Source organism: Solanum lycopersicum, chromosome 3 (assembly GCF_036512215.1).
Source record: "Solanum lycopersicum chromosome 3, SLM_r2.1".
Lineage (NCBI taxonomy): Eukaryota > Viridiplantae > Streptophyta > Magnoliopsida > Solanales > Solanaceae > Solanum > Solanum lycopersicum.
In genome coordinates, this window is record NC_090802.1 from 43,220,319 (window position 1) to 43,244,457 (window position 24,139).

Here is a 24,139-nt window from a genome sequence, read left to right on the forward strand (position 1 = left end):
TCGCACCTTGGAGTTGATCAAACAAATCATAAACTCTAGGGAGAAAATAATTATTCTTTATAGTAACCTTCTTCAATTGTCGGTAATCAATACACATTATAAGAGACCCATCTTTCTATTTCACAAATAATACCGGAGATCCCCATGGAGAAATGCTTGGTTGTATATACTTATCTAGCAAATCACTGAGTTGAGCCTTCAACTCTTTCAACTCGTCTGGGCCATCCTGTAAGGAGGAATTGAAATGGGTTTGGTATCCGGCATCAAATCTATGCCGAAATCTATTTCCCATTTGGGAGAAATTTGGGGTAAACCATCGGGGAAGACTTCAAGGAAATCCTTCAATACACATTGAGTTTCCCCCCTTCCATTCTAAAATGGTTTCATCGAAAAATTAGATTTAAGTACCCTTGTTCTACAATTAATTGAAGTGAAACAAACATGCAACCAATTCATCCCCAATATGACATCAGAATACAACATATCAAGTCTACCAAGTCAACCAATGTAACTCTATTGGACAATAGATAGGACAACTCCTATAGACTCTTTTAGCAACAACGGAGTCACCCACCAGGGTAGAAACAGAAAAAGGTTCAGCAAAGACATGAGGGAGAACATCAAACTTCATAGATACTAAAGGAGTTACAAAATATGAAGTGGCATCAGGATTTATCAACGCATAAACATTTATTAAAAATACTTGCACCATGAGGGTAACAACATCTGGAGAATCTTCTTGATCAACCCTAGATTTGAGAGCATAGAAGCGCTTATTCTTTAGAGCATCGGAATTTGGACCACTTGCTTGAGCTTTGTAACTCTCCCTTCCTTGAGTCTTGGCCATGGGACAATCTTAAATCATGTCTCCACTCTTTCCACAACCAAAGAAATTAGTCGAACCTATTAAAAATTTACGTAAGTGCCTCTTGCAACATTTGGAAATTAGGGCTCTCACTAGATGAACCACAAACATTTCCTCCTTGAGGCTTAGGGTTAGAAATCCTATCCTTGTTAGCCTTGGGGAAACTAGAAGGAACATGGTTGGAGAATATCTTCTTAAACTTTGGTTTGTCTTGGATATTAAACTTACCCTTAGAAGTACCTCCATTATAGGGCCTTTCCCTCTTTAACTCCCTATTGTTCCTCTTGATGCTACTCACCTCAACTTGTTGAGCATGAACCCTCAAAAGATAAATATCCATTTTGTCATGAAGCATTGCAGCCCGACATCTTCCATAATATCGAACACACCCGTCAGAAAATGGCTCATTTCATCTCTACGATTTGACACCAAAGAAGAAGCATACTTGGACAACTTGATATATTTTAAAGAGTATTCTTGCTTACTCATGAAGGTTAATGAACTCTTCCACTTTTTCCTCTCTTTTATCCCTTGTGAAGAACCTATCAAGAAATCCCTCCTAAAGACTTCCCAAATTATGGGACCCGCTCTCAAAGCCCTGTTCTCTTTCCATTAAGTGTACCAAGTTTGAGCCACATCTTTGAGTTGATAAGCGGCTAGCTCGGCCTTCTTGTTAGAACTCACCCACATAGCATACAAGATATTATAAACCTCATCAAGAAAGAGTTGAGAATTTTCATTTACCTTAGACCCAAAGAACATTGGAGGATTCAACCTTGTGAAGTCCCTCAGATAAGAAATCGTGGTACTAGCATTTTGATTCATTTCAGATGCAACTTCCAAGTTTGCTTGTGCTATCATTGTTTGAGCTTGAGTAGTTATGGCTTGGGATTGAGTATCCATGACTTGAGTAAAGTTTAGGAAATCTGTCCTTATTTCTCCATCGGACAAAGACGTAGGATTAACAAGAGTTTGTCCACCTAGAGGAACTTGTTCTTGAGGACGAGCTTGGTTGCCTTGAGGGAGAAACTCCCGCATTAGAAATCTCCTCTTCAACCCTTCTTGCGTATGTCCTTCTAGTAGTCATAGCCTATAACCACAAGAAAAAAATTACAAGAAACGCACACATAGAGTAAAGACCCTTGAGGAACGATGTAAGATTACCAAAGAATTTCCTCAGCGTCACATAGCCTTTAATTCATAAGACTGGCGCGCTTCACAATCATGAACAGGACACTATGTAGACATGGTTTTTTGAGACATCATTCCTAATATTATTCAACCTGGCTCTGTTACCATGTTTATAACAACATGGGAGATACCCTAGACGTAACTGGCTTCTTCATCCTCAAAGAGGTCTTAGACAAGCCTGTAACATAATTCATTGCATATTATAGGTAAAATAAAAATGTGGAAATTTTTTTTTAAAAATAATTTCTTTGAAGTTCAACTTCATTCACATATCAAAATAGAGTCTAATATTTGTCTCACATAACCATTTAGTCACAGGAGTACAAGAGTTGGGACTTAGCCCTTACATCATTAAAAATTGTCTTACAAGAGTATACAATCATAGTTCTAGAATTAAGAAAGATAGAACATAGTATTTAATATAAAATAGCAAATATAGAGTCACGGGCTTCATCATCGGACTTTAGGACTCACCACCAACTTGGGAACTATCCAAGTCTTCTTTGAAAATGGCCTTGAAGCACCTCAATGGTCTGAACCAACATATTTGTCGAAATCGAAGAAATATGGGTTAGTACAAACCATATGTACTAAGTATGGATTTATGCAAAAAAACAATTTAAAGACATGCACAAAAGGACATTTTAGTATAAACATGCCAAGTTCACTTTGAAAGCCTTTTATGCACATTCCAAAACATATACAAGACCATACCAAACAACAATAAGATATATTCATATTCGTGTCCAAGAGTGACATCATAACAAATCCATAATCAACATTTCATGTTTTATAGTCCATTTCATCAATACATCACAAGGCCTCACTCATAACCCCATTCTAAGTCCACTAGTGAATTGTATATGTGAAGACTCATAACCCCTCAATAACCAAGTAAACTAGCAAAGAGATCATAATCATTGTCTTCACCTCATATAACATCATAAAAAGTGTAGTCAACATCATATATAACAATTTAGACTAACATCATGTATATCAAATGAAACAAACATCATATAAGACTAACGTCATGTATATAAAATGACACCAACACCATATAAGGCTAATTCAAATGCATATACATCATTCATATATAAGGAAATCACCATAGAACTCCCCTCAAAGCCTACTTGTGCAATGTGAGGCATACTTGTGCAATGTATAGGTAAAGTCCCATACCCTTACCTACACTAAGTAGCACCCCTTAAGTAGTCCTAGTTACATCTTCTTGCTTTCATTATTTAATTTTGAATTTTGAAAAACTTTTCCATAACCGACAATAGACCGTGCGTTGAAAGGAGGGCATACTACTTGCCAAGGTAGGGCATCAACATCATCGTTCCATCTAGGTGGATCCACTACCTAGGTTTCCTATGGGGTCACAGAGTTGAGAAACTAGGAGGTTGTTACTAGAAACCATCTTAATGCTAATTTTCATTGTAGTTTTTACCTCATGAGAACAGTAGGGAAAACTTCCTCGTGAAAAGACCCCTTTAATTTTCAAGGTCACTCGGTGCTAAGTTAAATTCCATTTTAGATAATATTTAAGTCTTTCTTAACATTAGTACATGACATATGTGTTAGGAGTTTAACCCCTTATATAACATATACATAGCTCATATGTTATATGATGAGAATGTCCTTTTATCAAAACAAACATCATGTGAGATCATTACTTCATAACATAGTCATAAGATGTATATGACCATTACCTCCAATTCCATATAGTAACACACCTATCATCATCTCATAATTCATCACATTCATAACATGATCATACCTTCATAACTTTATCATTCATACTTCATATAACTTATAACATTACAACGAATAAGCTAACAATAACAAAAAAACAATATTAGTTAATGACCTTGAGTGTTTTACCAATGGCCTCCATGCAATCCATGTAAGACTCAATTCCTAATTAATGATAAATACCTATCAACCCATTATACAAGAACACCCTTAATTTCATTACCTATAACCATCAATTCACACACTCTAAAGATTAGGGTTAGGGTTAGGGAGAAATCCATGGACTCTTCAATAAAAATATCAAAACCCAACACTACAGGAAAGTAGAAAGTCCATGAATGAAATAAAATTCATAAGACAAGTCTAACAATGGATACATTCATCTTTTCTAATCAATTCATAAGCAAGATCAAAGATTTGGGGAATTTGGGGGAGGACCATGGATCAAATGATATAACAATTAAAAAACATAAATTTCCTACCAATATACACGTAATTAGCCCTATATAATCACAATTCATCACAATTAACCCACAATTTAGATTGAGAAGAAAACCCATTTCTAGAGAAAACCCTTGAATTTGGGTGATTTTGAATTCATCTTTGAATGGAACTCTTGGTGAAAGGAATCCTACGAGTTAAAGAATACATTCTTTGATGAGGACTTTAGACACATATTTGAGTAGAAAACTTGGAAAATTGGTCTTCTTCTTAATGCTCTTATGGTCTTCAATGGAGGTTGGATTGAGAGGGAATTTAGAGCGAAGTGAGAATGATTTGTATTTCAATTTTGGGATTTGATTTGGGAGGGTAAATGTGGTGTAAAATTGATTTAAAAAGAAAATTTAATCCTCCCCTGAAATACGCAGAAGACCACTTAATTTGACCTTTTTGTGAAGCCAAACTTGAATTCAAATTTCAGATTTTTCGTCGGGAACAAGTCCGTGTCACGAAGCAGTTGCCGCATGATTTTAGAAATTAGTTTGTGAGATAGTTGAGTCCGGGACTCGGACAAAAAATTTTGTTCCTTGGAAAACCATATCCGCGACAGGGACTGGTTTCATGTAAGTGAAATTGGCTGTTGCCTTAGGCAGTTTGTTGGCCAATAGTTGGGTCATCGTCAAAGACTCCTAGGGTGGTCTTTGGGGGGGGGACCTATTTTTTTACCCTATAACCATTATTTGACCTATTTAGAGTAATTTAACAAGTTTTTGACTTCATACAACGCTCCCAAAACTTCACAAGACCTAAGGATGTTTACTAATTTAATTTGATTAGTTTTCGGACGTCATGTTCGTCCTTTGACGTTTAGTTTCTAATACTTCTAAATCAAGTTGATTAACTTTATTTAGGCCTAGCAACAGTGTTATAAAGAATTAGACACTAGGTAAGACTCTAACCTAGGTCATGTAAATTTCAGGGCGTTACAACTAGAAAATAGGCATATGGTAACACCTAAACAACTGTTACAATAGATTGAAAAACAATTGCATTAGATCTATCGTAACGGTTCATGAGTCGTTTCATATGATTGTGTAACTATAGGTCTATTGCAAAGGTTTTTTGCAATGGTCGTGTAATCGTTGTCTATGGTTTATCTATTCAAACGGTTTTACTAATGTGCCAATGGTCCTTCTTGTGAAAAAATTATTTATACTAATGGAACGGTTCAAAACAGTTTCAATAACAATTTATTAAACAACTTTTTAGGGTATAGAAACGATTATGTCTAGACATTGCAATGAGATTTTAGCAAATTTCAACAATTTGTATTGAAAAGGTTTATGAAATCGACTACAACACTCAAGTAAAGCAAAAAAAAATTAATAAATCATATAATAAAATATACTTGAATATAATCTCTATATATCACAAAATAAAACTATTAAACATGATTCATCATATCCAACTCGTAGTATCCACTTATAAACACAATAGATCTAACAATGTTTCACAAAACAGATAATTAGATACATAAATTGTGTCCCAACATAAAAACATCCAAAGACATGTGAAAGCCTTTAACAATCAATCAATAATATGCATTGTCTTCGTTTCTTATACATCCCCTCGTTCATTTGCTTTACCTATTAAAGTTCATAAATGAATGATTCAATAAAAACTTTAGAGAAGAATATATTATCAATGAGTACATGTATAATAATGTCACAACACGTTGTGAACTATACTGTATATTAAAAAGTAGTAACAAAATTCAGATCTTCTCAATGGTTAATAACATATATTGTAAGGTACAATGTACAAATAAGAAAATTCTAGCTAAATAGTCAAATGATTCCTTATGTAAGATGTTTTTCTTAATTATGGGAGGATAAATAGGTCTTGACTATTGACGATTGTCCCAACAAACAGAAATTCAAATATTAATTATCAATTCTATTAAACTATAGAGGCTCATGCAAAGTATTAGACACTTCATCTATATTGAAACAAAATATAGAAAAATATAATTATTAGAAGTTTCTTGCATAGAGGGTACTTAATTTATCATCACACTTGGAACTCTCAATAATACTCTAGAATTACAAATGATAGCCAACTGTAAAATGATAAAAGTATAGCTAACATGATCTTAATGTGTCAGTTTGCTACAATAATTTTGCTTACTTTTTTACTTTCATGTGAAATGCATTCTGTAACTTCCTCCACTTCTGCATTTTTTTGTACACTTTCATCTTCATTACCTTGTTGCAACTTCATAGATGAAGAAAATATTGATTGGTTCCGATGGTTGAAATCAGGCAGAGCAAGGAACTATCCAAAAAAATCTAATGCAAAAGATGAGTCAGTTTATTACTAATAGCCTTTTACATGAATCATCGACCTTCAGACTTTTCTATGACAATTTATGTGAAAACAAAATATGAGTCCATAAAAGGAATTCATGTACATAATCTGAAAAAAATATTTGAAAACAATATAAAGAATGATGGTTTTATTTAAGCCTAACTACATCAAATATCAAAGAATGTTTCACGGCTTTTTAACATTGTACCGATAATAAAAGATTCATAAGTATGTGACTTTCCAAAGTGTATTAGGAGTTTTTATGAAAAATATCAAACATCCATTCTATCAAAAAGTACAAAGGCATGCAGTACAATGATAAGTTGACTCCTTACAAAGGGATACTTGTAAAGGAGTTTAAATACTATTGGTTGTAATAAATTTTTTCTTTGATGTTAAGAAGCTTCCTCTTCACTTGATCAAATGTCTTTGGAAAAGATCTTTTTTTCTCGTTCTTGTTTCTTTTCATTTATTGAGTACTTAAGATATAGAAACATGGAAAAAAAATTAGACTACGTGTATGATGGCAGTAACCTTTCAGTTTCTTAAATACCTTCGACTATATTAACAGACCTTCACTATTTAATTGCATATATCAAACCTTTGAGTTTTGAGCTTCATACTTTCCTTTGATGAAAGACAAAGCTCGACCCTCACATGCACTGAGAAGCAAAAGAATCCCTCCGCTATTTAACATTTAACAAACTTGACATGAATATATGCGTCTATTAACTTATGTGATAGTTATCTCGAATATCACTTAATCAAAAAAACCAAAACAATTAGCAATAAGAAATTAAACTAAGTCACCCATTGAGTATGCACTATTACATCTTACATATTATGATTAATATAAGAATCCGAAAGGTCTTTTGATAATAAAAAAACATGTTTATGATTCATGAGACTGATATATTTGCATAATACGTTGACCTAATTGAATCTAAGTAGTGTAAGAAAACTTTGATTTTTTGAGTTAAAATCTACTAATGATTGAAAATATCTATTGAAAAGCATAAAAATAAATTCGAGTTGCTACTAGTTAGCATTTTATCAAACATTTGATGTTCAAGACGCCTAGTTTAGTACATTCTTAACATCAACAACAACGCAGCACAACTATTGCCACATTAAAATTTGTTCAGAATAACAGAGTTCATTTAAGTTTCCCTAATCTGTTGACCCACACAGTTAGACCCCCAAATTGGGTGTCTTGGTGATTCTATTCACCCATTTATATGAGATGAAACTGGAAAAATTATAATAAATTCCAAGTTAAAAAAATATTTTTGTAAATAATACCAAAAATTAGTCAGTAGATATTATAAAGGCGGAAAGTACTTGATATATTTTGTCAAACAACTAAGCCAAGATAAGGTGGTGCGTCTCTGCTTAATTGGAGATCAAGCATGAGAAGAAATATTGAGAACAATGTCTAGAACAGAAAATTATCGAAACCTCGATTGCGCCGCTAGAAAATGAGATTCAGTACAGTTTCGAGATTATACTTCCGATTTAGAACAATTTATTTGTTGCTTTTTCCAAAATATCTAAATTTAGAAGCTTTGAGATATGTTTGTTCGTACCGGTATATAGTTTTTGACTTCAATGTGATGTTTAGGTATAATAGAAACTGATAAAAGAAATAAAAAAAAATCACCCATCTAGTAGTAGGAAAAATTAAAGTTCTAAAATAAGATAGAAAATTGGTGATGAAATAACCTTTTTTTTAAAAATACTGTTGCCAAAAATAAATCGATTGGGACGGTTAAGATTGTTGTTGTCATAGTTGAACCTATTGCAACGGTTCACATACTAATACAACAGATTTATTATGGAAGTGTCTTGATAGAGGTTATATACAAATGCAACGACTGTACCCGTTGCAATAAACCGCCCATAGCAACGGTAGTTGAGCCGTTACCAAAACTATTGTCACCGTAGACCAAATTTCTAGTAGTAACTAGATTGCCGTTTGAATCAAGAAATCAGAAGATGGAGCCTGTAAAACTCAGCGGGCCCATGTACTAGTCGACGTATCACTGAACACGTCGGTGAACTCGACTTTGTCCGCCATTTGGGTTCTCACATTCATTGGAGATCATTTTAAAATAAGCAATGTAAGTACCTACTTGACATATAACTGAATGGTTCGGCGAGAAAAATTAATATCGCCAATGAACTTGACAGTTTTTAAAAGGCCATAGGCTTAAAAGTTCAAACATTCACATTCTCTCACTTATTTTAACTTCATAAAATCACACCTGCACTATGTTTTAAATAATTTTGCAGTCTTACATCTTTCTAGTCGTTGATTTTTTGTTTGGAATTTGATACTTTGCGGACTAGCTTTACAAATTCTTATATTCAGCATCAAAGTCTGGTTTTTCGAACCCAAACTAAATTAGCGGTTAAACTCAATTGCATTTTAAAAATTTTTTTTGAAATATACTAGGCCTCTTTGAATCCATATTTGTGTGCTTGTTGGCCAATTTTAATTTCGATATCATGCCTAAAATGTGTAGTTGTTAATTTGCCGTCCGTGCCTTATAATTGATCATAAATTGTTGGGTTGTGCTTTATTTTTGAATGGGTCTAGTAGGGTGAAGATTGATTAAATCAAATTGTGCCATATTCCATGCTTTGCCCAATGATGGAGCATTTGATGTCATTCTTAAGGGCCAAAGTTGTCAAATGGTCAGTTTTGGCCAAATAGGGGGAAGTCTGAGAATCCTGGTTACATGAGTCTTATGGGTATAAGTCTAATTGAAAATGTGTATGCTTTAATTTTGTTTTTGGTGCTGCAAAGTCAATTTTGGAAATTGAGGTAGAAAGTAGGCACGTCAGGAACTTTGGCGAGCTGGGTCGACCACGCCGAACCACTCGACGGTTTGTCAAACCCTCTTTATTGCCTTTAATTTCATGGGTTTTTGATGGTTTTGGTTCTTCAACATTTGGTTAGAAGCCTGATTTCACCCAATGCAATCAATAATTCATTGAAACTCTTCTTTGATCACCCTTTCTGCATCTTAAACTCCTAAAATACATTGTAAATTTCAGCGGGCTAGTCTGTGATTGCCGAATGATGTCGGCGATTCATTTCAAGGCCCCTCCCATTGCTAACATTCCATTTTTGTAATTTTTAAGTCAAACCTTTTGGTGAGCTCAATCTAGCTCCCGAAGTGATTCGCCGACTAACCGATTGGTTTGGCGAGTCTATCTGCAATATATTTTCTGCATTTTCTTGAGTTTTTGTTGAACTTTCTATTAATTTTTTTTGCAGATATGTAAATAATATACTTGCACATGCCTCCCCAAAAAAGAGAACGGGGAATAGTCATCAATGAGGAGACAACTTCCCCTTCTAAAAATAGAAGGAAAAAATCTCCAAAGGGAGGAAAAGGAAAAAGCAAGAAACCCATATCTCAGGTTCCAGAGCACATCTCCAGCACTGAGGGAGAATACTTTGACTCACAAGGTTCACTCTTTGAGCAGGACGATGACAAACCTCTACATTCCTGGCGACAAAAAATTCATGCTAGATCTTGCCCAAATTCGTTGAGAGTTCTAGAGGACACCCCTTATGCAGTAGATACAGTGCCATTTCCGGCAATGACTAAGGTTCAAATGTTATCACCATAGGGTCCTCCTCCATGGATACTCAATAGACTTAAAAACGAGGGATTGAGGACGAATCTGGAAGAGAAGTTGTTATCCATAGAGGTCTTAGAGGTCAAGTACCCTCTATTATTGGACACACTTCGCTGGTAAATATTTGATTTATTCACAAGAACCTGAGGCCCATATATCCCCACATGGGTCCTTGAGTTTCATTCTTCTTACAGTGATCTGATTCGTCAGGGGAAGAAGTAGGCCTTTGCCTTCAGACAATTGAAATCATAGTAGAAAAATAATAGGAATGCAGTAGCGATCACATAAACATTTTCATTGCAAGAGTTACGGGGTTCGAGCATGAATATGCGGGTCTAGCGACACATAACTTCCTCGATTACCTAATGGGTTGGCTTTCCCCATTTATTTCTAATACCACCTCAAGGTGAATTGAGGCGAGAGTCTATATAGAGAAGAATGACATGAATGTAGTTTCACAATACTGGTTTGGATTCATTAGCAGCTCCATCATTCCTTAATAGAATGAGTCCATCGTTCGCCTTGCAAAGGAAACATGTCTAAGATCGATCCTAGAAAAGAAGTGGCTCTACTTAGGGCTTATATTGAGAAAGAGATGGTCGTGAGGGGAAGAAATGCTAGACATTCCTTCATTTCTAAGTCTTGATTACAGAGCTATGTCGGTGTGCTGAAGTTTCTCGTAATGAGAAGAGGAATATCGAGGTCACTCCCACATTCTTCACAGTTATCGGGCGTATAGAGGTCGAGTACACTCGAGAGGAGGCATATAGGAGGACAACAAATTCAATGGATATATATCTGAAAGTTGATGTTTAGACGATGCCTGCAGAGGTACCTTGTTCAACTTTCGGCTCCGGGACTTCACGTACACATGCTTCCACTTCCTCCAAAGCTCTTTTACTACTCCCCAATCCACCAGGATTACTCAGGAGATGATCCTGAAGATATGGCATTATCCCATTCTGCTGATGTATGGGCTACCTGGTTGGAGGAGGGGGTACCCTCGATGATTGAGAGGGTCATTCTTACATTGACACCCCTCCAAACTTCTATTGATGATCACATGACGAGATTCACGACCTTTGAGAGTCGACAAGGAGCTTCTTTAGAGGTAATTGCTTTATATGTCAAGGTTGCTGATATGAAAAATGTTGTGGAATACTTGAAGTCCACAGACTTTACTTCACTATTAGAGGAAGTTAATAATATTGATGCCTCGACTACTTTTGAGATTCCTCCGACCGACACCAGATTTGTATAGATAGACTATGTGGAAGCAAATAAGTAAGAGGCAGAGATTGTTAAAGACCAAATTAAGGTCTCAAAGGACACCATCTGTAGAGACCTTACGAATCTGGAGGAGCCAATTATACAGTAGGTGATTCAGACATCATTGACAGAGACATCCATTGGAAGCCCTAGTGGATCCAGTAGTGTTGATATTGCAGTGAGGACTGATGCCCCAAATAACTGAGAGACTATCTACACAGGGCCCTACTTTATCTCATCTATGTCATTTTTGTTGACTTTTTAGTATTTTGTTGCATTTGAGAACAAATTGCTTTTATTTTTTTTGGGTGAGGTATTTTCATACCTACCTCTTGTGATTATTATTTTTTGTTTATATATTGGGTTTTTGTTTTGTAAATTGTGTATTGACATTGTTTTGTGGATGTTTGAGCTTATGGCTACGTTTTTTTGAATGTAAATGGTTTTGACCCTTTCTGAAAAATATTTCCACCTCTTGTTGTGTTTGATGATGGTTGTTTTTGTGCAAATTTGAGTATCGTTCATAATCAATACCGATGACTTTAATAGTGCTGTTAATCGAACAAAAATAAATGTGTGGCTATGATAATACCAAATGAAGTTGCATAGATAATATGTGAACTTTACGCATCTCATTGTTATTAGCCGGTTATATGGAGTCTCTTGTGTTGAATATTGCACACTAGAAAAAATGTGGAGTCTTGTTTGATATTGGTGACAATGCCTTATCTAATGAGCTTATTGTGAACCTTGTGTGATGACACAAATAATTTTTCTCGTTTATCTGGTTGACTAAGTGATGCAAGCTATTGAAATGATCTTAGAAAACCATTTTGAAGACTGAAGAAATTTTACAATATACCTCTTTTATGGCCAACCTTGTGAGTGTGTGAACTTTTCTTAAAACCCTTTTAGAGCCTTATACTTTTCTTCGAAAAAACTTGATTCAATTGTAACCCCTATATGTCCATTCACCCATAATCCTCATGAAGTGTGTGTTTGTTTGAATAGCCAATTTAGAACAAAAACCTAAGTTGGGGTGTGGTGAAAAGAAAAGGTAAGTCAAGAAGTATGAAGAAGTCCCTCCCGATCCATGACATTGAACCATTTTCCCATATAAAAATTCAAAAGAAGAAAAATAAAAATGGAATGAAAAAGAGAAAGAATGAAAAAGTTGTGAGAGTTGCAAAAGAAAAAGGGGTGTTGGTATTCCACGGGAAGTATATAATGGGTTAAAATTTAAGCATGGGAGAATATTTTGAAGAAAAGGAAATAAAGTGATGTTCATACCACATTTTATGATGATAGCAGCCATTGAGCCTTAATGACCATAACTTTACACTCAGCCACATTACAAGTCTTGAAAAGTCCTTTTTACTCATGAGTGAGCTGAAGTGAAAGTGACCACAAAATAAGGGCAAACCTGTGGGTTCAATCATGCATGTGTTATTCTTTATGAGTGTGTAATTTTTTGTGATTCCGGAAGTATAATTTGTTGAATAATTTTGTGTCAATATAGAATCATTCTTGTCTAGAGGGCATATGAGTACCTTTGTTGAGATTGAACTTGCATTTGAAACAAGTATTGTAAACGTTAGAATCTTTGATGTTGGTGAGCCACAATTGAAATCTTTGAGTGTACAATTGATCCTTGCATGAGGCATTGAGTCTTTTCATGTGCATTCATGATTGTGTCTTGTGTAGCACTATCTGTGACATCCTTTTTGAACTGCTAAACTTGAGTTTTACTTGAGGACAAACAAAAGTTTTAACTTGCGGATATTGATGAGTCCTACATTTGGATTCATTTTAGGCTTTATTTATATAAATTTAGCGTCCTTAAATGCTTATTTTGTGGAAATAACTGATGTAAAATTAAGGAACAAACTAAGGACACTAATTTGTTTAAAAGAAAAAAGCAAGTTGAAAGGATAAAGAACAGAAGCTTGGTGATAGTCAAGTCCACTTAGCGTGTCGTCACATGGCTATTTGACCGCTTAAAGTTCCAACGTATCAAACACGGAGGGACGAAATCAACTTGGCAATGGAAAGGAGCAGTCGATAAATTGCCGAGTAGTTTTGCAATGCAGTTTTGGATCACCCAAAGTCATAGAACTTCACAAATTCTTAATGCTAAAACAAAAAGACGATGGACATGTCTAAAGGGCGGCTTGCCGAGTGGTTTGGCGAGCCCGACTTGTTTTCCCAAGTACCTCTTCTTAGAACATTTTTTCTGACTATAAATATATTTTTAAACATTAAATTTTAGAGATATCAGATATCAAATTTCTATTATATCGAATACTGTTAAGCCAAGACATGTTTTCTCAGTTTTTCCTAAGCTTTGAAGAATTGATATTTTCACTTTTGAGAAATTGTAAGTGGGCCTTTGAGTTTTTTCGAATCGGACCACTGTAAAGAAAAAACAAAACTTACACAAATGATGAAAACTCATTTTGGTAATGATTTTTATCTTTTTATAATGTCTATGAAAACCCCCCAATTCTTGGGGTGTGATAATGTGATTGTGGGCTGATGTAGTTCGTGGGTATTGCCAATTGTTAGTTTAAATGCTATTAGGAAGTGATTTTTTAATCATTAATTGTGGTTTAATTTAAGAATTGTAGTTGCAAATGCAGTTCCACCCTTATGTTTTTGGTTTGCTTGCGAAAGATGTTTTAAAACTAAACGTATTGATTTCTGGTCAATGGGTATGGGATATGGGATCATCTCAAGAGAGTGAATCCTAAACAAAAATCCACACATTCAGCTAGAGAGAGTGAATGAATTAACGTGTGACCTTTTTTTATTTAGCTTGCTTGTTCATGTTCGAGATAAATTGACTTTATTCGGGGTAAATTGTTCAAGAGAAAGCTTACCTCCTCTATAGCCTAGCTTACTAACTAATATCTAGCTATTTTCTAATAGTTGCAATTATCCATCTGTCTATATTATCTTATTATTGAATCACATCCTAAGAACCCGCCGTGTTATTGTTTTTGGTAACTAATATGAATATTACAATAGCCAACAAACCCTAAGTAATAAATACACCTAAAAAGAGCACTTAATCACATAACCACCATCTAGGAAGGGTGCAATGAGAAAATAGGCCTCCAAAATAAAGCTAATTACAAATAAGCCTATGAATCAAAATGCTACAACTACGACCTTTTATCCCCATTTTTAACATTATCTAATGTTTCCACAATATCCTTCTTAATATGTAACACAACTGTTCCAGTTTGAACACTCATGTGCTTGAATGTAGTCCAGTTCCTAGCCTTCCAAGTGCAATAAACAATTTCTCCAGATGGCTGTGACAAGCTCCTTTTTGAACTGCTTCCAATACTTCCTTCTAGTTCACTCCAAAACGGCTGTCACTTCACCAATTGGTAGTAGTAGTCCCAACCAATTAGATAGATCAATTATCAATTGTTTGGTCCAAAAAGAATCTGAAAATGGATGCAGTGAAGTTTCAACAAACTTCATATCACATAGGCAACAATCATCAGTGTCAAAGGGTATGTTCAAGTGTTTAAGTCTTGCTTTACTAAGTAGCCTTCCTTGTGTATCTAGCCAGAGAAAGAAATGAGGTCGAGGCTGATCTACTGATGTCCATAATAGGTTAGCTATTCTCTACTTTGTGTGAGTTCCAATGAGTGAACTATAAGTACAAGTTATGGAATATCTTCCCATAGAAGTTAGCATATACCTGTCATTTGTATACCAATCAATCATGTCATTTTTTAGAGAATTCAACTTTTTACAATGTTGTTATTTCATATTGATTGCTAATATTTCTAGTTGATAATCTAAACCAAAACTCCCCATTTGACATTCTTTCACCCCTTGATTTGAATTATGTTTTTATTTGATAAATTTTATTCTTATGATTGATTTTATCATATTTGTACTTCTCAATTGATTCTCAAACACGTGCCGCTCATTATCAGATTCCACCCCAACTTATTTAATTCGATTATACTTATTTACAATCGTTGAAAACCTACAATTTGATGAGTTGTATTTGAAAAGTATATCAAGGAGAAAGTCCACGACGTAGATTTGGGTGCCAGTTTCTATTGGACTTATACTTCTTCTTCGAAACCGGATTCAACTCATACCCGCTAAACTTCTTGTAACCCAGAACAATTTTATAAAACGTACCCAATAAGTACCAATTTACAAGACCCCTTTGAAAAATCTTCTCTTGAAGAACTCAACCGAACATCAAGATTCAAGAACGAATTACAACTCTTTAAGAAACTTATCAAGAATGTAATTTGTCAATCTTTATGGATAAACTCGATAATGTTAAACATGATTTGCGTGTCGTGAATGAAATAAATACTATGATATACCTCTTAGGGATTAATCCTGAGTGAAACAACCTACGATATGCAAGCAAAATTGAAGAACATATTGAATTTTCTCTTTTATTCTCTACTTACCTTCTTCACAACCCTATCGTAGATTAGGATTAATGTAAACTTAACCAAATCATTTTAGACCCTTAATTAATTACTATAACCTAAGTAAATCTGATAGGGAAAGGAATAGACAAAAATACCCCTTTTATTTTTGAGTAACTTTCCTTAATTAGACAACCCGACTTCAAATGGTTATATTTTTCATATACGAACTCAAAAATTAGAAAAATCAGTCGGATTGGAAATAGCATTCCAAGAAAGTTATGGTCATTTGAAGTTTACCCAAATTCACAACTTAAACATAACTTGCAAAATTTCAGATTTTGCTATTTCCAATTTAGTTCTCTCTATTTTTAAGTCTACAATATCCCCCTTGGGAACATTCATCCTCGAATCAAATTACTCTAAGTGAACTAAGGGTGGTAACATCTAACACCTGATTAAACAATCAATATGCAAAATAACAAAACATTTCAACTAAAATAAATGCCAAAAAAGGATTAGTACCTTATTTGGGAATTTTTCCGAACTGAAAGAGATGTGGGTACTCTTCTTCATATCCTCCTTAACTTGCTTGACTGATGCGACCTCCTCGCTCTAAACTTGCGAATCGGACGATCTAGAAATTAAGGGGAATCTCCTTATAAGATTAGTTCTTACTACCAGTGTTTTCAAGCGGTAAAATAAGTGAAGGATCACCAATGCACTTTTCAACATTGAAATGTGAAATACCAAATGGACAACTCCTAACCTGTCCGTAGGTCAAACTAATAAGCCACATTAAAAATCCTCTTCAAATCCACATATTTCCCTCATAATAGCTCAAAAATTAACAAATTTTGTCGCGTTGTGAAGAATATTCTATGACCTTTCATTTTATATCTTAAAGGCCACCTAACTCATCTTGAATTTAAAGTTATGGTCATTTGGATTTGATCGAAAGCTCACAACTTAAGCATAACTTGCAAAATTTTAAATTTTGCTATTTCCAATGTAGTTCTTTCTATTTTTAGCTCTTTGAAATAACGAGGTGTTACAATATCTCCCCCTTGTAACATTCGTCCTCGAATAGGATTACTATAAGTAGACTAAGGATTCGTTTGGTTTGGAAAAAGTTATCGCAAGATAAGTTGTCCTGGGTTAGCTATCCTAGAATAACTTAGACCACTATGTATATGAGATATATTATCCCATCCCTATGATATAAATGGTGGGATAAATTATCCAAAACATGGAACCCAAACAAGATGAACATTTTTGCCTCATCACTATTTCCTTATCCGATAAATATTATTTTTAGTCCCCACACCAAACAACCCCTAAGAGTGGTAACATGTAATAAACAGCTTGAACACTCAATATGCAAATAACAGAAAGTTTCAACTAAAATAAATTCCAATAAAAGGATTAGTAACTTAATTTTGAATTTCCTCGGAGCCTAAGAGATGTGGATATCTTTACTTCACATCATCCTTATCTTCCTAAGTAGCTTTCTCATTAAACTGATTCTTCTTTAAGACCTTGATTGATGCTACCTCCTTGGTTCTCAACATGTGAGAGTGAGGATCTAGAATCAGAATTGGAATCTCCTCGTAAGATTATCTATCTTATTCCAATATTTTTAGTTTGTATAATAAGCAAAAGATCACCCATACACTTTTTCAATATTGACATGAGAAATACTGGATGGATTGTTGCTAAATGGTAGCTCCAACTAATAACGTACACTACCCATAGTCATGGATATCTTGGAAGGACCAATATACCAAGGAATAAGTTTTCTCTTATTACCAAACCTCATAACACCCTTCATGGGTTAAACCTTCAAGTAAACCGAATCATCAACCTCAAACTCTAAGTCTTTTCTTCTAACATCCGTAAAGGATTTCTGACAACTTTGCACTACTTTCAACCTTTTTTGAATAATATTTACTTTATCTATAGTTTGATGAACCAAGTATGGTCCTATAAACCCAACTTCACCAACCTCAAACCATCCAATTGGGATCTACATATTTTCCCATAAAGAGACTCATATGGAGCCATCTGGCTGCTAGAGCGATAACTGTTGTTATGATAAAACTGAATGAGAGGTAAGTGACTTCCCAATTACCTTGATATCGATCAGACACACCCTCAAAAAATCCTCTGAAGTCTTAATTGTGATCTTTGCTTGATCATTTGTCTAAGGATGAAAAGCCGTATTCAAATTTACTTTGGAACCATAACCATTCTTTAAATACTTGAAGAATTGTGCGGTGAATTGTGATCCTCTATCTGAAATAACAAAGACAAAAACCCAATGAAGTTTGAATATCTCTTGAATATATAACATAACATAATCCTCTGCAGATAAAGTAGTCTTTATTGATAACAAATGGTCTGATTTAGTCATTTGATGTATGATCAGTGTCATCAAAGACACTTCATCCAGTATTTAGCGTCGGCATACATTAGTTTGTATATAACCCAACCAAGGGTTGGGATTGTTCGAAAAGGGAGTGGTACTAAGAATAATTCTTCCAAGCATAAATCTAGTCCATGCTAGTCAAAGCTACTAGAAATTATCGAATAAAACATAGTAACATAGAGTGGTGAAAAAAAGGTCAGTAAATAATCGGGTGTTTTTTAATCAAATTTACATCTAAAAGATGTAAAAACAATAAGAAAACTAATGGAAACGATATTCTTTGAATGTGACCAAAATATGAGATAAAAGACACCGAATTGTAGTTGCAATGGATAGTAAATCTTTGAATATATGTAACTAATCTAGACATTTGTGGGGTCAGATTTTCCCTCAAGTAACTTACTATGTATCAACTTAGTTTCTCATGAACACCGAGTTTCACCCTTTAAGCACATCTCCTACTTAGCCCAATCACTCTCTAAAGCTAAAAGTGTTGAAAGGAACTTGGATTCACTCTCTTGAGCACAACCCATGACGACCAAATGACCAGCGACTATCAACTTAGTAGTCTTAGTTTTAGAACCTCTCTCTCGAGCAAGCCAAAAACACTAAGGTGAAATCATATTTGAAACTACAACCTTATTTAGTTCAAACACAACTACTGAGTGAAATCTCATTTTGATAGTGAATATACTAACAATAAGCAACACCCAACAATAAATTTAGCTGATATCCACAAAATCACACCTTAAGAATTGGGGTTTTAGCTAGACATAGAAAAAAGGAAGAAAATGATACCAAATCAAAGTAACATCAACTGTTATGATTTATTTTCACTTCAATCGAGTTTAGGATAGAAAATTCGAACACACACTTTGAATTTCTTTAGTATAAGAATCTTCATATCTCCAAGGTTCAAGAGCAAAGTTTCCCAAGAGATCTTAAAAAGTCAAAATAGAAGCTAAATATAAAATTTACTATTAAAAACAATAAAATTTGATAATAAGCTAAAACCATAAATAGGTATTTATAGTATTCAAAAATTTATGCTGCGAAGGACCACTCGAAGTAGTAAGTTTGGATTGCCCTCCACGATCCACTGTTTTGTATGTTTATCGCTATCTTGAGTAACATTCATTATCTTCACATTTTAGATCATTGGGCGGCATCGTACTGCTTTGTAGAATTGCTTGGAGACCCGTCGACTACACTCTTTCATCACCATTTGATCCTTTTCTTTAGGTATCAACTCAATGGAGCAAAGGGTGAGGATGGAACCTATTGGCGGCACGCCGAATGGGTTCGGCAATCCTCAAGTCTTCACTTCTTCATTTTTTTAGCTGCCTTTGTTCCTTTTTTCTTGATTGTATCCATGGTTTGTCTCCAAGTATATAAACTTGACATTCAAGTTAATATATCTGTTTTAGAGAGAAAATATGCATTTGAGGACACTAAACCTATAGAAATATAGCGTTAAATGATTCCAAATCGTTGACTCATCAACACCACTACTTAAACTGTTGCTTGTCCTCAAGTAAAACTCAAGTTAAACAGTTCAAAAAAATGTTTCAAATAGTTCTACAGAAGATTCAATCATGACTACACACACCAAGACTCAACTTACTCATGTAAGGATCAAATATGCACTAAAAGACACAAATTGTCACACACCATTATCAAAGATTTTCGAACTCATGATACTTACTTCAAATGCAAGTTCAAGCTCAACAAAAGTGATCAAATTCCCTAACATAAAAAACTAATTATATGTTAATAATCAATGATTTGCAATTTAAGGTTTCAAAATAAATGTGAACGCTCACTCTCACAAAGATAAACACAACGCAAAATTTAACCCTTAGGGTTCCCCATATTTTCCAATCAACTTTTGTTTCACCTCCCTCAATATGAAAAAGGACTTTTAAGGCTTGTAACAGTACTGAGTGTATTGGTCTGGTCATTTAGGCTCAATCACTTTTATCCTCATGAGATGTGGTGCTCATAACTCTTAATTTTCCTTCTTTTATAATTTTATTTTGTGCTCATAAGTTATCCCTTTATTTACTTCAATGGATTGTTCAGAAGAACCCATTTATTTTTGTAATTTCATAACTTTATTCCATGACTTTCTCTTTTTCATTCTTTTCTACTCATTTTCTCTTTCTTTTTTGTATGAAGGGGTTTCATTTTTTCTCAACACCTTGGGTAGAGGGATACTTTTCTTGCACTCTTTTACTTGCCTTCTCTTTTCTCCACACCCCCAACATAGGATTTTGGTTTAATTTGTCTACTTAATCAACCATAACTCAAGAGGATTATAAGTAGAGAAATAAGAGAGGTCATGTTTTCATCAAGTTCATCCAGACAAAGGTAAGGATCAAGGGGTGTTCAAAAGAGATTCACACACTCACAATGTAAGCCATAAAAGAGGTATATGTCAAATTGTTTCACACTCTTTCAATGGTTCCTAAGATCATATCATGAGTTCACATCACTTAGTCAATCAGACTAATGGGGGGAAATTATAGCTTTCTTTATGCATGGTTCATGGTAAACTCATCACACAAGGCATTGACACCTAATTTATATAAGCCTCCAGACCTTAAAAAGTGCGCAATGTTCATTGCAACAAACTCAATTTGATAATTGACTAATCACAACGAGATGCAAAGAGTTCACATATTGTCTATGCAACTTAATTTGGCCTTGTTGTAGTTGCACATTCATGCTCATTCAATTTCAATCACTATTAAAGTCATTGGTATTGATCAAAACGGACTCATTTTGCCTAAGAATAACCATATTAACGTACATACAAGATGTGGCAGAAAGAAGAAATTTTTTTGGATGGGTCAAACTATTTGCAATTAAAATAAAAGAAGCCACAAGCTAAAACATCCGAAAAAAGCAATATAAAGTACAATTTAAGACATAATAGCCCAAATATTTACACTAAAGCACGAGTCACAAATATAATACAAAAGTTGAGTCTCACCCCACTATAAAAAAGTATTTGTTCTTAAATGAAAATGAGATAAAAATATCCAAATAGTAAGATAATGTAAGTTAGAGAGGGAGGTAAAGATGGGTCTTTTGCACACAGTTTCCTCATTTGTCGAGGTACCATTGCTCTGTGCATCAGCTTGATCTTGGGCCTATGTGCATGTATTCTTGAATAAGCTCCATTAGAGACAACGCTAATGTTACACCATAGAAAGCTAATGACTTAAGCTAGACCTCTAAATGAATTTTAATGACTTAAAAAGAAATAAAAAGATGTTTTGGTCCTATATTAAGGTCACTAGATTAGTTTGAAAGGATTAGTTCATAAGGAATTAAAAGCAACATTGACGTCGGTAAATTAATAACCTAGGCTATCGTGGTGATAGTTCTAGAAGGAAATAGGTTGAAGGATACGTTTAAGGGATTGACCATGATAAGATAATATATATATGTGCATGTACCTATGTAGGTGTTAAAGAGGTCAAGGCCAAGGGAGGAGCCTAGCTTAAGGGGAAATCCAAGGCCAAAAGCCAAGTCTGCCCCAAAAGAGAGGCTACTACGTTAAGCTCAAAGGACAAGACCACGACTCGGGGTCCACTCCAAGACTCTTCAATATGGTCGTGGAGTTTCCTTGGTATAAACTTCACTTATAAGTTGGGAGGTGGCTATGTTTTGGGGTAGCTACTGCCGAAGACACCACAAAAAACTTATCGTCTTAGGGTGCCCAAAGGGAAAGAGGCTTGCTCTTGGACTTCACTTAGAAGTGTGGGATGGTGGAACCTGTAGGGAGGCTACTTCATATCCCTTAACGAGCTACACTGTTATTGATGGTGTACTTTACGACTCGTGAAGGTGCTTGTGAAGACTGGATGGTTTTCTTTATTAAAACTCAAGAGTGGTTTTTATTTTAAAAGTCCAACTAAGTGAGGAGTGTTTTGGGTATTTTAGATGTTTAGTATATATAGACTTTAGGTCATGTTACACCCATTCCCACATCAAAACAAATCCCCAAATTCAAAACCCAATTGCTCTCCCCTCTCTCTATATTCTTTCACAAACAAAGACTCCATTGAAGAAGAAGGTCAAAGCTTCAAGTAGGGTTCAAGAACATGATTCTTCTCCATTAATCCTGAAGGATTATCAAGGTATGAGAATTCTTCACTTTTGGGACTCATTTCCCCAAAAGGTTCCTTCAAAATTGATTTCGATGTTCTAAATTTCTAGATTTCACTCAATTTCATGGGTCACTTTCAAAATTAACTTATTTGGTTGTGAATTGGATAATTATGATTGAATATGAATGTTAATGAATGAATTTTATGGTTTAGGATTTTGACCTAATTCTCCATGGACCCATGAATATTCGTTTTTTCTTAACCCTAACTTTTGAATTTTGTTGAATGATGATTAGAGTTTATGACATTGATTATGTTATTTTATAATTAACTATTGTATTTTTATTTTAATCTAATTGAAGGATGATCATCATGAATTTGGTATGAACCCTTTGGAAGGTATCTTGAAGGCCATGTGTATGAACTTCAAGGTTATGAACATTCTATTGTGGTATTGTTGGTTTATATTTGTAAGGATGATTACTTGAAGAATGTATGATAGAATTACAAATTTATTATCATGATACAAATGTTAGGGCTGTTAGATAATGGTGGGTGTGTTATGATGTGGAATTTAAGGTAATTCTTCTGCACATTCTATGACTTTGTCATGAAGTAGTATTCTCAAATGATGATGATTAAGATAAAGACATTCTCATCCTAAACCTATGAGCTATATATGTGCTATATGATGGGTTAATACAATACCTATGTTATGAATTAATTATTACGAATGACTTCAATACCCTTCAAAAAGGGAATTGAGCTTAGCACTGAGTGAACTTGACAATGAGAGGTGTTCATTCACAAAGAAAGAAAGATTCACACTGTAATATCTCATAAGGTGGAAATTACAATGCTAGTAATCATAAAGAGGGTTTCTAATAACAATCTCCTATTTCCTTAACCATGAGCCCCCATAGGAATCTTAGCTAGTGGATCCATCTAGATGCTATCGTGAATTTAATGTCCTACCTTAACAAGTAGGACACGCTCCTTTTGGTGAGAGGGGATTACACCAGATTCTATGTAGCTCACATAGTCTATGTTGGTTATAAAAAATTTTCCGAATGCTTAAAATGATATAGGTAAGAAAATTGCACAAGTGGGTATTAAGAGAGGTCCTAGGGTGTGTTCTTTATTGATAATTAACTTGAATAATATTATTTGGTTTTCACTTGTTATGAGGATGTAAGAAGTAATTGTCTATGCTTGTTATCTTTTAAATGGTTTGCTTAGGTGATGTTGGGGTATGGAACTTCACATATACATTGCACTAGTGGAGTTGAATTGGAGTTTATGAGTAAGGTCTTCTGAGGTGTTTATTAAATGGATGCAAATGTGAAACATTGAATTATGGCTTTACTATAATGTTACTCATGATTACATATATATATATATCTTGTTTGATCGTATGAAGTTGATTATATGTTCTTGGAATGTGAATAAAGGCTTTAAAAGTGAATATAACATGTCTTTACCTAATTGTCCCTTTTTGTGCGTGTTTCAAATGTTTTACTTGCACAGTTTCTATCACATCCGTGGAGAACCCCTTAGAAGTAACCGGTGGTGTTGTCGTAAATGAGGAACAAGACTAACTTCTTAGCATTCATCATTACTTTCATACATTAAATTCCAG